Source organism: Ranitomeya imitator, chromosome 7 (genome assembly GCF_032444005.1).
Source record: "Ranitomeya imitator isolate aRanImi1 chromosome 7, aRanImi1.pri, whole genome shotgun sequence".
Classification (NCBI taxonomy): Eukaryota; Metazoa; Chordata; class Amphibia; order Anura; family Dendrobatidae; genus Ranitomeya; species Ranitomeya imitator.
Window position 1 is genome coordinate 182,919,840 of NC_091288.1, and position 12,602 is coordinate 182,932,441.

Genomic DNA, 12,602 nt, shown 5'->3' on the forward strand with positions numbered 1-12,602 from the left:
TCCGCTGTAATTCCGACCCCCGTCCCTGACTGACAGCTGTCCCCAATGCAGAATCAGTGTCGAGTCAGGGTCAGCGGCACGGTTACAGATGACGCTCTGTGCCGCTTACCTACCTGAGGCTTCTTCCGCTCTGTCCACATTGAGGGACTTCTGCGGTCTTTCTGATTGGCAACCTGATCCTTGCTGCCTAACTGGGGGAGTCGGCTGTCAATCATAATGACCCCGGAAGTCCCACCCTGTCGTGTCAGCACAGGAAGCTGTATCCCTGGCAGGAGTGGTCTGTGCTGGGAAAGAATGGGGCCGGGCACAACAGGCAGGGTAAGCTCCAATAACCTGCCTGTTAGGGCTTAGTTGTTTGTTTTGTTTTTTTTTGTGTGAAATCAAGGATATCCCCTTTAATAACACTGACTGGTTCCCTTTTAAGCAGATTTCTGTTGCATACTTTTGTAGCTGTAAAGTTCTCCTGTCTTTGGCGGTATCATACATTGTGCCCATGCTTTCGGCTCTATTTCGAACCATAGTGACTTGATGGATGAACGATCTTCAGGAAGATCGATCTTGTACAAGCCTATATCGGTCCTCCAGGTTTTTTTTTTTCCGTCTTGATTTTATTAAGCCATTGGGTTGCAGGTCCTCCTCTTCACCTTGTTTCTTCTGACCGTGATGTCCTTCTCCAGTGATGATTGCTGTCTTTGTATCGTGTCCAACATAGCCAAGTCATAGTTTAGTAAGGAAAAGCCATGTGGCTGCTATTCTCTGCTACCGATGCAAAAAAATGAGATGCTGGAAGTGGAAGATGTTGCTTTCAGGCTACGGGCGACATTGCTGTCATGTGACCAATGTTTGCGAAGTGTCGCTGGTACTTTGAAGTTCAATACAAGTGAATAAAATCGCATTGTGGATCCCGAGGGTACTGCAACAAGCAAGTTGCCAAAAATCTGGCCCTGTTGGACTTCTTGCAACTTGCTTGTCACGACATCCACTTGTACTACACTGTAATATAGCAGCGACATCTAGTGAACTTTGGTTGCGTGACAAGTGTTGCAGCCAAAGTCACCTTGTGGTTCCCGTTTAGCAAACATTTATAGCTGCTGCCAGCTAGGGGGGAGCAAAATATTCTGAAAGTCTAACAGTTTGTACCAAATTTTGACATTATTCACCGCCCCCCCCCCCCCCCCCCAAGCTGTCAACAAAAGTGCGAATATCTCAAGAATAGCACCAAATTTTACTAAGCAGTAAATTACAAAAGTGCTTTGAAAACCAAGCCCTGTTTGACAATACCCTTATAGAAAGATAACCATTCCGATACTTTTAAGAATTCGGATGGGGCTACACAGCAAGTGTTGCACGCTAGCAGTTCTCAGAAGTCGCATGACTAAAAGCATCTGCCCAACTTGCGGTCTCATGGCTATTTTAGAGCTTTGATTTAGTTATAAAAATGGCCAAGGAGCAGATAAGTCACACGTCTGGCTTACAAATCACTGGTCTTGATAAATTCCATTTAATGGGTCTAGCAATATCACTGATTTGGTTCTGGACACCTATTCATAATTTTGGTTGGGAACTTCCAGCTAAAGTCTCAAGAAATGTGATTCCGACGTGTCCAAAACTGAGCCATTGACTTCAAGTATGCATTCTGGGTAAAAAAACAAGCAGTGTTGTGCTCCGATTTACGTTTTTCCCAGTGACCAAGGACATAACTGTAGAAGAAGCAGGGGGTGACCAAAAAAAGGTTCCCAGTAAAGGAAAAATCTCATACTTGCAGGCCATGGACTTCTGATTACTCTACTACGCTAAAAAAAATGGATACTACCAAAAGATCAAATGAAGGCCAAAGTTGTATGTGTTGGACCCTGTTTGCAAAGTTTGTCTGCGGCCTCTGATGAAAACCTCAATCATGGTTTTTGGGGCTTTGGTCTTCAGCACCTCTTAAGGTACCGTCACACATAACGATATCGTTATCGTTGATTTTGGTGACGTAGCAACGATCCCGCTAACGATCTCGATATGTGTGACAGCGACCAACGATCAGGCCCCTGCTGGGAGGTCGTTGGGGATTGATCAGGACCATTTTTTTGGTCGCTGATAACCCGCTGTCATCGCTGGATCGGCGTGTGTGACGCCGATCCAGCGATGTGTTCACTTGTAACCATGGTAAATATCGGGATACTAAGCGCAGGGCCGCGCTTAGTAACCTGATATTTACCCTGGTTACCATTGTAAAAGTTATAAAAAAAAAAACACTACATACTCACATTCTGATGTCTGTCACGTCCCCCGGCGTCCACTGTGTCAACGCCAGCCGTAAAGCAGAGCACAGCGGTGACGTCACCGCTGTGCTCTGCTTTACGGCTGGCGCTGACACAGTGCAGGGAAGCTCTTGGCAGCAGCACGTGCATTAGCAGCGCTCCTGCCGAAAGAAGTTTTAACCCTGTGGACGCCAGCGGGGGACGTGACAGACATCAGAATGTGAGTATGTAGTGTTTTTTTTTTACTTTTACAATGGTAACCAGGGTAAATATCGGGTTACTAAGCGCGGCCCTGCACTTAGTAACCCGATGTTTACCCTGGTTACCCGGGAACTTCGGCATCGTTGAAGACAGTTTCAACGATGCCGAAGTCGTTCCCCTGATCGTTGGTCGCTGGAGAGAGCTGTCTGTGTGACAGCTCTCCAGCGACCACACAACGACTTACCAACGATCACGGCCAGGTTGTATCGCTGGTCGTGATCGTTGGTAAGTCGTTTAGTGTGAAGGTACCTTTATGGTGTGAATCCAGTCTTATTCCCACATCAGTATTTCCCGAGCATGGAAATATATGAAATTGTCACGTCCAGGTCAGGAGAGCCGCCGGCCAGTCCCTGCATTGTGGTATGATCTTAGAGCGATTTCTACGGCCAACTGACGGCACTCAAATAGAAGGTATAATTGAAAGACCCAGATATCATGGCTAAAGATGGATTGATATAGTTGCTACGTGCACTACAGTGCAAGTGAATGGAGTCACATGGCGATGTGTAAGCCAAGACCGTGACAAGCAAGAGTAAAAAAATCCAAATCATTCTGACTTTTTTATTGTAAATTGCAGGTTCTAATGTGACCCCATTCACCTACACTACTGCGGTGTAGCAGCGCCATAAAGTGATCTTCGGCCATGACTTTTCTTGAGGGCAATATCACCATGTTGCTCTGAACTTATAATAAATTGGTAGGAAATCTAAAATATTTTATCTTTAGATATTGTAATTTTGCCCTATGAATATTCCATCCATCTTCCCCAACGAACCTTGCATCCTGTCCTATACCAGATACAGAATCGAAAACGGGTCTTGAGACGCCGCAACTGAACTGCAGGGTGAAGGTAGTTAGCGTAAGAAACGCCAACAAGCTTGAGCTTTCTTTCCTCCCACATCTACTGATGGGGGACACTTAGGAAGTCCTGTGGACATGAATAATTTGGCCAATTACCCATTCCTACCACCATTTATTAATAATACATCTCTGTTCACGGCTGTGTGCCTTACGCTTTAAAAATAAATGATGTCTATGAATAAATTAGCTTTAATTACTGTTGAGCACACGGATCACGTTCCGCACATCAGGACTTATTCTGCATTCCTGAATATTCATTCCTAACATTTTTTTTTGTTTGTTCACGCGAAGAATCCTCGCTGTCGCACTATGCTAGACACGTCTGCTAAGTGGCAACACATCAGCCAAGTTCACACATCCACGTATGGCATACAATTCGGATATTTTGACACGTGAGTTTTTAGCAGAAAATGTAAGTACATGATTTAGATTCCGATTCAGCCTCCGAATTTCCGCGGGGTCGTTTTCCTTAGGCAGCCTAGCCATTGTTCTTGTGGCTGCTCCTCTGCCGACGTCGTCTTCTCTCTATACTGCAAATTAAAGAGTGGTGACCTCTGGGCAGAAGCCCCTCGGAGATGAGAATGTCACTTCTTTTAACTGCATCCTGAAAAGGTTAGTAGACAGGACACGACATGGAATGATCACAGTAATGCTGTTTTGACATTGCTGTATGTTCCGTTCATGGCAAACTTTTGGGGCTTTTTTTCAGGTGGAATCCACGTGAAAAAAAAAAATATATATATATTTTGTGTGCTTCGCCACTGAGCAGAAACTCCAAAATCCTCCTCCAACTCTTAGGCTACGTTCAGACTAGCGTTGCGCGCCGCTGCGTCGGCGACGCAACGCACGACGCACAAAAAAAGCACGCAAAAACGCTGCGTTTTGCGACGCGTGCGTCGTTTTTTGCCGAAAATCGGACGCAAGAAAAATGCAACTTGTTGCGTTTTCTTTGTCCGACGCTAGCGGCAAAAAAGACGCAAGTGTTGCAAAACGCAACACACAAAAACGCATGCGTCCCCCATGTTAAACATAGGGGCGCATGACGCGTGCGTCGCCCGACGCTAAGGCGACGCACACTAGCGGAACGCTAGTGTGAACGTAGCCTTAGCCACTCACCTCCCTCCCCGTCCTGGCTCTCATCAGTGATGGCAGTGAAGATACAGAGCAAACCATGACAGACCATTAAATGGCATCACATGATGCCTAATCTCAGAGCAACACAGTGTAGAGACAGAGACCCTGATTCCAGTGATATGTTATTTGCTCTGCTGCTCGCTGTGGTTTTGATAAACAGTTAATCTGCTGCTATATCACTACAGGACAAGTAAACCTGCTGCTATGTAGCCTCCATATTCATGAGCTCTGTATAACCCCACCGACACCACTGATTAGAAGTTTTCTGCCTATGCACAGTGAACACAAAGCTGTCAATTAGTGATGAGCAAACATGCTGGGATAAGGTGTTCTCATGCTCGGATGCTAACTGAGTGACTTCAGCATGCTCGAAAATATGTTTGAGTTCCCGTGGCTGCATGTCTTGTGGCTGTTCGACAGGTGCAACGCATTCAGGGATTGTCTGTTAGACAATCATTGCATGTGTTGCAGCTGTCCAGCAGCCACAAGACATGCAGCCACGGGAACTCAAACATATTTTTGACACTGTTAGTACACGAGCATGCTCGGATATTGGCACGTTCGCTCATCACTAATAAGCAGCTCTGTGTACACTGCGCATAGGCAGAAATCTGCTAATCAGGGATGTGGGCAGGGTTACACAGAGCTCAACATTCAGATAACTTGAATCTGCGGCAGATATTCGAGCATAATATCTAAATTCCTTCAAGCAGCCCAGCAAGTGATACATCGCTGGAATAAGGGTCTCTGCCTTTACATCATGCTGCTCTCAGATTGGAGAGCAAAAACCTGATGATAGATCCCATTTTATGTGTAGTACAGAGAAGCTACTCAGAAGATCTGTTACTCGAGGAGAACCCGCCAAACCAAGCAACCAGGAAGTAAGGAGACTGCAAAGCCCTGCTCAAGAGATACCGTGAGAATAACCCTTAGGCTGGAGTCACACTAAACGTATAAAAAATCAGTCCGAGTCTCCCTGCCGAGAATCGTAATGCAAGTGCCATACGAGGACAATCCAATTTTTCACACCTAGCATCTGATTTACATCCAAATGCAGTGTGATTGCTGGTTGCAATGTGATTTTAACATGAGCTTTTACATAGAGCAATTCTCTATTATTTACACATCGTTTTCAAAGGAAATATTCTTAAAAACACATATGTAGACAAAGATGAAAAGCCGGCAATGTATCTGCCGTGCACAGTAAATTCACAGTGTGACAGGTTAGAATAGATATAAAGATGTCAAACTACTGTGTTTTCTCTTTTTAAATCATGACAACCCAAAACATCCAAATGACCCTCATCAAAAGTTCACATACACCGGTGATTTTGGCCAGATAACATGCACAGAAGTCGACAAATGGGTTTGAATGGCTACTAAAGGTAACATCCTACCGATGTGCCGAATAGTGGGAGCAGCCAGCGGCTGCCTTCTCCAACTGATTCACGCAGGCAGGGATGTCGGTAGGGTTCCCTCCTCCACCGTATATTGGGTCGCCGGTAGGGTTGCCTTCTCCATCAAATATTGGGTCGTTGGTAGGGTTGCCTCCTACACCATATATTGGGATGTCGGTAGGGTTGCCTCCTTCACTATATTGGGACGTCAGTAGCGTTGTCTCCACCATTTAGTGGGACGTCGGTAGGGTTGCCTCCACCATATATTGGGACATCTGTAGGGTTGCCTCCACCGTATATTGGGTCGCCGGTAGGGTTGCCTCCTCCATCATATATTGGGATGTCGGTAGGGTTGCCTCCTCCACCATATATTGGGATGTCGGTAGGGTTGCCTCCTCCATCATATATTGGGATGTCGGTAGGGTTGCCTCCTCCATCATATATTGGGATGTCGGTAGGGTTGCCTCCTCCACCGTATATTGGGACGTCTGTAGGGTTGCCTCCTACACCATATATTGGGATGTCGGTAGGGTTGCCTCCACCATATATCGGGATGTCGGTAGGGTTGCCTCCTCCACTGTATATTGGGACATCGTTAGGGTTCCCTCCTCCGCATATTGGGTTGCCTCCATCATATATTGGGACGTCAGTAGGGTTGCCTCCTACACCATATATTGGGACGTCTGTAGGGTTGCCTCCTCCATCATATATTGGGACGTCGGTAGGGTTGCCTCCTCCACCGTATAATGGGATGTCGGTAGAGTTGCCTCCTCCACCGTATAATGGGATGTCGGTAGAGTTGCCTCCTCCACCGTATATTGGAACGTCTGTAGAGTTGCCTCCTCCACCATATATTGGGACATCGGTAGAGTTGCCTCCTCCGCCGTATATTGAGACGTCTGTAGGGTTGCCTCCACCGCATATTGGGTTACCAGTAGGGTTGCCTCCTTCCCTATATATTGGGACGTCAGTAGGGTTGCCTCTTCCACAACATAATGGGACATCTGTAGGTTTGCTTCCTCCACCATATATTGGGTCACTGGCAGGGTTGCCTCCTCCATCATATATTAGGTTGCCTCCAATATATATTGAGAGGCCAATAGGGTTGCCTTCTCTACCACATATTGGGACACCAGAAGGGTTGCCAACTTTACTTTTTTTTTTCTGGACAGCTAATTAAAAAAATCAGACAGGCAAAAAAAATTTTTTATAGACACATTGAAAAATCATTATGGCTGTAAATGGTGCATATACCATAGGCATATACATAGACAAAAGCTGCATTCACTATAAAATTATGAGAATTCATCAAAATTATCTGCATAAGTTTCTTAAGCTTTAAAAAAAATAATCATGGCCACCGTTATTTTTTCTTGCAGACCGGGCAAAAAATTGCCATGTTTTCATAGACTGTCCTGGAATTTCTGGACAGTTGGAAACCTTGGATGCCGAAAGGGCAATTGCATGGTGCAGCACACATGGGCCGCAATTTTCAGGCCCTTTGGCTGCCTCAGTCCACAGCCAGAGGGCCGAATCTCCTGCCTGCTGCACTATGCCCAGGTCTAATGTATAATGTGTACATAGATTTGAGTTACTGCAAATTACGGTATATCCTTCGCTAAAAACACAGGTCTACAAAAAATATTTTTTGTAATCATCACAGGTGACTGTACTTTTCTGAATCTTTGTCCTGATTAAAAAAATGTATATAGTTTTTCAGTAGCACGTATAGTTTCCATGGAGCAGCATCATTATTATTATTATAAGGTATAGGAAATATACTGGTGACATTAAGAAAACAGTAACTTACATATCAGAAAAAAATACTTCACTGCTTGAGATTAGATTGTCGTTGATACGATTTTTCAGGGTTGTCCCTATATAACGCAGTAATCTTCCATAAATGAGTCATTCCAAAAACCCTGGTAGCGGCGTTCCATTACTTTAATGTCCTGGTGAAACTGCTCGCCTTGTTCATCACTTACATCCCCAAGATTTTGAGGGAAGAAATGTAAATGTGAATGCAAAAAGTGCATTTTCAGAGACATGCGACATCCAAAGACACTGGTATGCATTTAGCAGTTTCTCAACACCTTCAACATATTCTAGAGATTTTTGTTTTCCTAAGAAGTTTTCACAGATCCACTTGAAGCTTTTCCAAGATGTCAATTCCTTATTTAGCGTTCCTTCAAACACATCATCTGTCATAAGCTCTCTCATCTGAAGACCATCAAATACTCATTCCTTCCGTTTTGCTGGTGAGATGCTGGAGAATTTCTGTGAGCTGTACTGGAACCCTTGTGAATTTGTCTTTGCCGTGGCTTTCACAAAATTTTTAATCAATCCCAACTTTATATGTAGTGGAGAAAGATTTTTGTTGGAGCAACTAAAGGATTATGCTGAACATTGTCTCCACCTGGAGAATAGATGTGTCTCTGTCCCCAATCACGACAACCATAATGCTCTACTGTATTTCTACCACCCCATAAACACAAGAAGCAACAATATTTTGTGAAACCTCCTTGCATTTTTTCCTATTCCTATTTTTTTCTGTGCTATGTTGTGCATAAATATGTGATTCTTCGGGATTTCTTTTAGTCTTTGCCTGATGAAGAGACCAGTGTAGTCTCAAAAGCTTGCAATTTGTTACCATCTTTTCAGTTAGCCATGAAAAGGTATCAACCACTGAGGACTCTCAATTCTAAATATTTTTTTATTAACATACTATTCACTTTCAAATCTCCACAAGTATTCCATTGGTGATGCTTATATTGTATAGCATCCAAAACAACTGACAGATTTTCATAACTTTCCTTTAGATGACATGAGTGAGCAGTAGGGATTGATGGGTTCATATTTCCATTGTGAAGCAACACTGCTTTCAAACTTCTCTAGGATGAGTCAATAAACAATCGCCAATCTGCCACAAAATACTCTTAAGTTCTTCAAAGAGGCCATTCACATTGTTACAGTTCACCATTGGTCCATCAACTGTGAAAAATTGGGTTAAAGTGTTACTTCTGTTTGTATGTGATAGAACAAAACTAAGCATATTTTTAGAATCAGCACATCAAACTCCATAAAACAGAGATATTACCTTTGCTGATGATTTTTTTTGTGTTGACCAATGAAATACTCAAAAATATTGAGTATTTTTACCCCTCTGTAAAATATGTAGTGTGCCTTCTGCCAGAGTCTGTCCTATGGAGCAGTGGGAGCACCCGCAGTCAGACCCTCAGCAACTGATGGCCCTTTAATAAAAATCCATGAAAAAATGTTGACCTATATGACTTTAACAACTTACCAGGCTGTATGGGTCACAGAGAATGGAAAGTGGCCACAGAAGGCCGACATACACAGAGAAGCACTGCTGGGCCCTAAAAAATTGTTTTTATTCTACTGTATTTTTTGAACCATAATAGGCACCCCAAATTTTGGTGAGGAAAATATAAAAGATTTTTTTATAAAATGAGGATCTTATAGTCCGTACTTACGGTAGCTTACATGGGGGGCAGTGAATTGGGTCACAAGAGGCAGGGTCTGTGTTGCACGAAACCGGAGGCAATGAGGCAGTGCTGCAGGTACTTGGTGGGAGGACAGGGTTTCCCAGCGCTACAAGCCTGCGGGTCCTGGGCTGGAAGAAGTGGCCGGGCTTCAGGAAGATGGCCGCCTCAGGTGGCAAATGTGCAGATTGGAATCTCGGCTGAAGTCCTGCAGCCTCGCCGCACTTCTGTTGGCTTCCTGCAGCAGGGACCCTGCCTACTGTGACCCAGCTCCAAAACTGCAGATTGTTTTCCCAACAAAATTACAATGTATGAACACACCCCGAGCGATAGAAATATAGAAATAAAAATTCAACCCATAGTTCTGTTTTATTAAAAACACAAATAATTCTAAACAAAAAGGAGAAAGATATAAATTTATACATTCAAGTCTATAACAATAAACTTTACAAATCCATTTTAGAGATAAGCAACAAACAAAAAAGCACACGATTGACAACATCCTCTTCCCCCCCTACAGCCCCACCAACATGCAGCCTCCGGAGTGACATCACCCACTTCCCGACACAGCCAAAAGGGATTTACAAATGTGAAGAAAATCCAGCTTCTTGGAAACTGATATTTATTGGAAAATAGATTAAAAAAATAGAAAACATGCTAAATTGCAGAGACAGCATAGAAACGCATTTCAGACGCATATGGCCTCATGCGTTTGAAATGCGTTGCTATGCTGTCTCTCCAATTTAGCATGTTGACTTTTCATCTATTTTTCAATAAATTTTGCGTATTCCCAAGAACCTGGATTTTCTTCATACTTTATTTACATTTGGTCCCATGGATTCCATGCTTCTGTGCACCTAAAGCTTGGGTAAGCTGTTTTTTTCTATTTTATGTACAAGGCAGTTACATCATCCCACTCGCCTCGCAGCCACCCAGTATGTATCATCTCTCCCTTCCCCATACAGCTCCACATCCTCCCCTGCACAGCCCCTCTTCTCCCCACAGCCCCTCATTACCCCCCTATTCTCTACACAGCCCCTTATCTTACCTAAGTAACATCAACCCTTTCCAAAATTCATCCTCAGAGCACGCACGCCAAATCCTGTGCGCTCATTCCCATTCAGGGTGGATAAAAATCAATGTTTAAAAAAAAAAAAAAAAATTCGGATTTTTTTCAATAAACTGCTTTTTGAGGAAAATATTTTACCATCCAAAGGTTCTTCCATCATGAGATAAAGCGGAGTTGTTTAACTCAGTAGAATAAAGGCTGTATATGTGTAACATTCACAATGCCATGCTCTTCCAGAGGTTTCTGTAGGATTAGTGGGCAGTTTCTCTCCTATATTATCACAGACGCTCGCTTTACTTACGCAGTTCTCAAAACTGAATTTGACTCCGCAGAGGTCCCAGCCTCTTCTTCACGGCAAAAATGTTACAACATGAACAGAGTTGAGAAAAAGACCTTAATCCTATTGTTCTACAAACCTATGAATACAGAATCAACCCCTTCAGTGCCAAGTCCAAGAAGTTAGACAATATGTTTCTGATTGTTTGGAGTGGAATAGATCTGCACAACACAAGAAGAATGTGAATCTAAGTGTGAGGAGGAGGAAGGGCAAGCAGACAAGAAAATGAAAGTGAAACTTTGAGCACAATACTGCAGCATAGCCACAGACAGACAAGTCTGGATCTGTTTGTGTGTACGATCTGAGGTTTATTACATTCTTTCCTTATAATGGCAGCAGGCTGTAAAAGAGACCCAGTTTGGGAATATTTTAATGAAGCTCCTTCGCCTATCGGTAAGGCAGGCATGCGTGCAAAATGCAAACGATGCAACAAAGTTGAATAAATCTATTTAAATTGTTATTAAGGTCAGGATTATTTTTCTCCTTCCTAAGTACAACAGAACAGTGGTGTCCAAATATGAATGATTAACCCATTAAACTGGGGAGAAAAAAGTAATATAAAAAGTGATTCTAAAAATCTTCATCTACTTGCATGTTAAAGTAGCAAGAACTAGTTTAGGTAGAAACTTTGATTTAAATCACTGATTTAAATCAAGCCTTACTGACTAGTGATTTAAATCGTGATTTAAATCAGTTAGATTTAAATCAAATCCACCCTGTTCCCATTTATACACGGGTCTATGGTGCAGCCCCTCGGTCCTCTCCCCGCATGGCTCCATGGTGCGGCCCCTCAGTCCTCTCCTCACACGGCTCCATAGTGCTGCCCCTCAGTCCTCTCCTCACACGGCTCCATGGTGCGGCCCCTCAGTCCTCTCCTCACACGGCTCCATGGTGCGGCCCCTCAGTCCTCTCCTCACACAGCTCCATAGTGCAGCCCCTCAGTCCTCTCCTCACACTCCATGGTGCAGCCCCTCAGTCCTCTGCTCACACGGCTCCATGGTGCAGCCCCTCAGTCCTCTCCTCACACTCCATAGTGCAGCCCCTCAATCCTCTCCTCACACGGCTCCATAGTGCAGCCCCTCAGTCCTCTCCTCACACTCCATGGTGCAGCCCCTCAGTCCTCTGCTCACACGGCTCCATGGTGCAGCCCCTCAGTCCTCTCCTCACACTCCATAGTGCAGCCCCTCAATCCTCTCCTCACACGGCTCCATAGTGCAGCCCCTCGGTCCTCTCTTCACACGGCTCCATGGTGCAGCCCCAGTCCTCTCCTCACACGGCTCCATGGTGCGGCCCCTCAGTCCTCTCCTCACACGGCTCCATGGTGCGGCCCCTCAGTCCTCTCCTCACACGGCTCCATGGTGCGGCCCCTCAGTCCTCTCCTCACACGGCTCCATGGTGCGGCCCCTCAGTCGTCTCCTCACACGGCTCCATAGTGCAGCCCCTCAGTCCTCTCCTCACACGGCTCCATAGTGCAGCCCCTCGGTCCTCTCCTCACAGGGCTCCATAGTGCAGCCCCTCAGTCCTCTCCTCACACGGCTCCATGGTGCAGCCCCTCAGTCCTCTCCTCACACGGCTCCATAGTGCAGCCCCTCGGTCCTCTCCTCACACGGCTCCATAGTGCAGCCCCTCAGTCCTCTCCTCACACGGCTCCATGGTGCGGCCCCTCAGTCCTCTCCTCACACGGCTCCATGGTGCGGCCCCTCAGTCCTCTCCTCGCACGGCTCCATGGTGCAGCCCCTCAGTCCTCTCCTCACACGGCTCCTTGGTGCAGCCCCTCAGTCCTCTCCTCAC